The sequence below is a fragment of the Nansenia antarctica genome, assembly GCF_963989245.1.
Source record: "Nansenia antarctica genome assembly, chromosome: 4".
Classification (NCBI taxonomy): domain Eukaryota; kingdom Metazoa; phylum Chordata; class Actinopteri; order Argentiniformes; family Microstomatidae; genus Nansenia; species Nansenia antarctica.
Window position 1 is genome coordinate 56,090,782 of NC_137689.1, and position 4,861 is coordinate 56,095,642.

The 4,861-nt window shown below is 48.2% G+C and overlaps 1 pseudogene across 1 annotated transcript; it reads right to left on the bottom strand.

The window, feature by feature from the left end:
• Window positions 1-404: 404 nt before the first annotated feature.
• On the bottom strand, window positions 405-3,458 carry LOC308156133 (protein regulator of cytokinesis 1-like; annotated as a pseudogene). Its single transcript has 3 exons — window positions 3,017-3,458; window positions 2,681-2,826; window positions 405-1,079 (listed from the first exon to the last, which is right to left on the bottom strand). The product of its transcript is annotated as a protein regulator of cytokinesis 1-like (transcript).
• Window positions 3,459-4,861: the final 1,403 nt, after the last annotated feature.

A 4,861-nucleotide genomic window follows, 5' to 3' on the forward strand; every position in this document is an offset into this window, starting at 1 on the left:
CCATCTTATCTATGATGCCAAGTGCTCTCACACCTGCCAAGTGGAGCTAGATGAGCCTCCAGAAGGTGTGGAATGCCCGCTTCATCAAAGCCTCTTACGGTGAATGCTTTGCATGCTGTTGGGACTAAACGCACTGCTCCTGCTTCATTGGTGGTGAAGCTGTGGGTGTTCTTCCCCTCCTGCACAACGACGTCCTCAAAGCTCTTCAAGGCTTTCTTGGCTTCCTCCTCCAGGTTTGCAACAAGGTGCATTTTGCAGTAGAAATTTGACATTGACCCAAGTTGTGCTTTGTTTTCTTCACTTAAACTGTCCCACTTCTCAATGGCAACAGGGATCTTCCCTCAACATCCTCAATCCTCTGTTGAACCCTGGGTTGATTGGTCCCTGAAAAAATCTATATCAATTCAACACATTGGGGTTTGAGTTTGAATTTGAAAAGCTGAGCGGACGGTGCTGTTAGAGTTGGCGCTAGAGATGCTGGAGGTGGCATTGAGCTTTCGTGTTTTACTGGGGGTCACAGTGCCAAGGAACCTCCTTTGAGTTGGTGTTCTGACGGACGTTCCATAGAGCATATCCATTTCTGTCTGCTTGCTTTTCTTCAATTGTCTCTCCAGTTTCTCCTGCTCCTTCTCTACGCGGTGCGTCTCCCACTGCTCCTCCACAAACTGCAGGAACTGCTGTCCGTTGACCAGGAAGTCCCGCCCCTGCTCCTGCTCCCACACGTCTATCTGGGCTTTCAGCTTCTTCTCAAGCTTGGGCAGGCTTTTGTGCAACTCTGACCTCTGTCTCTCCTCTTTGAGGAGGGCCCCTCCTCTGTTGGTCAACCTGGTGGGGTCTGTGGCTTTTCTCTCTAGATCCAGGAAGAGCCTCCAGCTGTCCGCCCAGTGGTGGACCCCCTCAAACAGCTCCTTGTGCTCTTCAAAGTGCTGGTTCAGCCTCAGGATCTCACCCTCGTGCAGACCCAGCAGCTCCTCAGTGTACTCCTCGCTAAAGTAGGGAGCGAAGGCCTGCCGCTGTTCAGTGCTGAGGAAGCACCTCTACCATAACACAGCTACCTCTGACCGGATGGCCTCGGTGACGTTTGATTGATTGAAAACTTTATTAGAAGATTTGCAGAAGTAGGTACATGAAAGTACATATTACATACAAGGTCAACTAACAGGATAAAAACCCAAGAAAGCCACTGGCTTATTTCAATTGGGGTCCTTGATTCTCAATTCATCGTTACATGTAAGACAGACAAAAAAAAACTAGTACTATCTACAAGATAATACAGACAAATAACTATTACTATCTACAAGATAAACATACATCCATCATGGGAAGAACAATACAACAAAACATAAGGTATGTACAGCGGGTAGGACAGGTGGGGACATACACCACAGGTGGGGGCGGGGGACAAAACACAAAGTATGTACAGTGGGTAGTTCGGGTCTTTTAATCTGATTTTTGATTTAGAGGGTCCAGTTACGGATTGCAGCCTCCTGTAAATGTTTTTTGAGAGTGGTTTTGAAGGTGGGCAGTGTTTTGCACTCCTTTAAGATTATAGGAAGGGCGTTCCACATTTTTACTGCATAGTTTGCAAACGAGTTTAACCCCTTGTTTGTGGTGCAACGCGGTTGAACGTGGTTCGTGGAGCTTCCTCTGGTGTTGTATGTGTGGACGTTGTTCACTTTCTGGAAGTATGTTGACAGGTACTTGGGTGTCTTTGTGGTGTAGCGTATCTTGAAGACCAGGCCCAGTGCAAGCTGCTGCACTCTGTCAACTACTCGTAGCCAATCAAGGCTAAAAAAATGAGCAGCGGTTAGATGTGTCCTAGGGTTGAGGCCTAGCAGAAGCCTAACCAGTTTATTTTGGGCTGTCTGGAGTCTTGTTTTATGGGCCTTTGTGGTTCTATAGTACCATGATGTTACGGCATAGTCGACACTCCACACTCCACACTCCACACTTCGCTTCGCGCTGTGCCATCGCTGGAGAATAATACAAGGTTTTGCGCGAGTGTGTGCGCGTGACGAGAGAGTTTTTGCAGGGTGAGATGTCTTCAGCAGGCTTAGTCTCAGCACCCAGACCTCCCAGCACTCTGTAGGCGTCGGCGTGGACAGCATCCACTCTGACGGTGTAAATCTTTGTACTGGCGTCCAGCGTCCCAGCAGCCACCTTGAAGTTTGTGGCCTCAGAATCCTTCTGCTTGAGGATGTCAGCCATGTAATCAATCAGGTGGAGACCAAAGGCGTTCTTGGTTGTAATATTATTTTCCGTGGACAGCTTGATGCAGGTGGAGTAATGCTCTGAGATCTGTGCGTTTGACAGCTTGGGCACAGCAGCGGGGGTCCCTGTGGTGCTATGAGAGGCAGACTCCTTAAACGGCGATTCAGGCGCACTTTGTAGGTCAATGACCCGGGATTGACGCCTCTGCCGCCGCTCCAGCTCATCGTCGTTGCCAGGAAAAGACGCCAGTAGCGGGGTGCTGGTGGTCGGAGAGGCGCCCATGTGCTTCAGGGACGGCGAGGCCCACTGACGTACCCGGGAGACGGGCGTTGACAATGCGCTCATCTTGACTGCCTGATGTAATGAGTTGCAGCTGATAGTTGAGAAGACAGGAGTAGTTTGGTAACGGCCGTTATCTTCGAGAGCGCCCGCGTGACTGACACTAATGTCCAATCATCTTCTTCGTGACGTGACGGATGTTCAGCAGTTTGAGCTCCTCCAGACGCCTGATCTCCTCTTGTAACGCCTCCAGGTTCTTCTTCTTCTTGGACTGGACCATGTGATCAGAGAAGGCCCCTCTCTCCTCCTCCGGGACCTGCAGCCGGTCCCACAGATGTATTTTATATGGATTCCATGTCAGGGATATTATACTACCCCAATACATTATACTACCCCTCTACCCCCATATATTATACTACCCCTCTACCCCTATATATTATACTACCCCTCTACCCCTATATATTATACTACCCCTCTACCCCTATATATTATACTACCCCTCTACCCCTATATATTATACGCATACGGACGTCCTTGGGGGCGATGGAGAAGGGCTGGGAGCAGAGGATGTCACACAGGTCCTGGTCCTGCTCGACCAGGGCTTTGAGCCGCTGCATCCTCTGGTTCTTCTCCTTCAACAGAACCTCCACCCGAGTCCGGATGTCCTTCTCCTGCTGGAGCATGCTGTTCCCCCGCTCCTCCTCAACATGGGGTGTGTGCAGTTCCAGACAGAGTGTGTCCAGATCTTTCCTGCATTTCTCCATGCTTATCAGGAGTCTCTTCCTTCGGGACTCCTCCTCAGCAATCATCGTGTCCAGCAAACTTTTGATATGGTTCTTGACCACATGACCTCTCTCCAGTCTCTGGTCTTCTGGGATGCCGATCTCATCCCAGATGCCCTTCAAGTGGCACAGGGCTTTATTCAAGCATGCCACAGACTCCGCTGCGAGCACCTCACTCTTCCTCATCGTGAATTCCAATAATGTTATTATTCCTTTTCCAGTCGTGTTCTTGTCCCTGGTAAGGCAGGAAAATCTATCAAAATCTAATATGTTTTTTTACTATGATGTTCTCTGGTAACATCTAGCTAAACCTTGTCAATAAAGTTCATCAAAGAAAGAGGCGTAGAGTGGCTTTTCAAATCAGGTGTATTGAACTGGTAAAAACAAAAAATTGAAATAATCACACACAAATACATAATCCTGGCCTTCACAAAGTCAGAGAACCTCAGGGGGAGAAATATCACATACTTGGACAAGCTGCCGTGATGTTGGGCTCCACATCATGTGAAAATGCCCACTTTTCTTCATTTAAAACAAAGATATCCACAGTAATTACACTTTAAATAAATTACAAAACTATACAAAGAGGGGAATATTTCATACATTTCAATGTTAGAGATTCCAAGAAATGCACCATTGTGATGTAAATGTTGTAGTTAAATGTATAATTTGTAACTGCAGAATGTGTATATTTGATACATTGTCAGTCTACATCTATATCAATTCAACACATTGGGGTTGAGTTCATTCAAAAAACACTTTTATTTATTTATTTACACTTTTATTTAATTGTTTTAAAATGTATGCATGCTGACAGAAATCTTATCTTAATATTATTACTACTACTTCATAAATCTATATCAATTCAACACATTGGGGTTGAGTTCATTCAAAGTAGAGGAGGGATCGAGCTGTCAGTCAGAGGTGGAGAGTTACTAGTCTGTGACAGACAGGAAGCCCATATCCGCAATCAGATCCTCCTCCTTCCTCTCCTCAGTACCGAACCACCAGTCTGTGACAGACAGGAAGCCCATATCCGCAATCAGATCCTCCTCCTTCCTCTCCTCAGTACCGAACCACCAGTCTGTGACAGACAGGAAGCCCATATCCGCAATCAGATCCTCCTCCCTCCTCTCCTCGGTACCGAGCCACCGCTGGTCAGACCACCGCTGGTCAGACCAGCTCCCACCTCGTCTCCTCCGTGCAGGCCCCAACTCTTCCTCTACCTTCCTCTACCTTCCTCTTCCTCTTCTGTGACGCCAGGGTCTCTTCTGTTCTCTGGTTCTCAAGGTCTCTCTGTGTGCCCTGTGGACACACTCTGCCCTGTCGATCAGAAGATCCCTGTAGTGGCACGCCCCTTGCCACCCTCTCATCCTCTGATACGGATCTGTCCCGAATGAGGGACATGGTGTGCCGGTGCCTCCAAAAGGTTGATGAAGTTTCGCAGGAGGAATTCTCCTCCGCCTGCGCAGCTTCTTCTCAAGCTTGGGCAGGCTTTTGTGCAACTCTGACCTCTGTCTCTCCTCTTTGAGGAGGGCCCCTCCTCTGTTGGTCAACCTGGTGGGGTCTGTGGCTTTTCTCTCTAGATC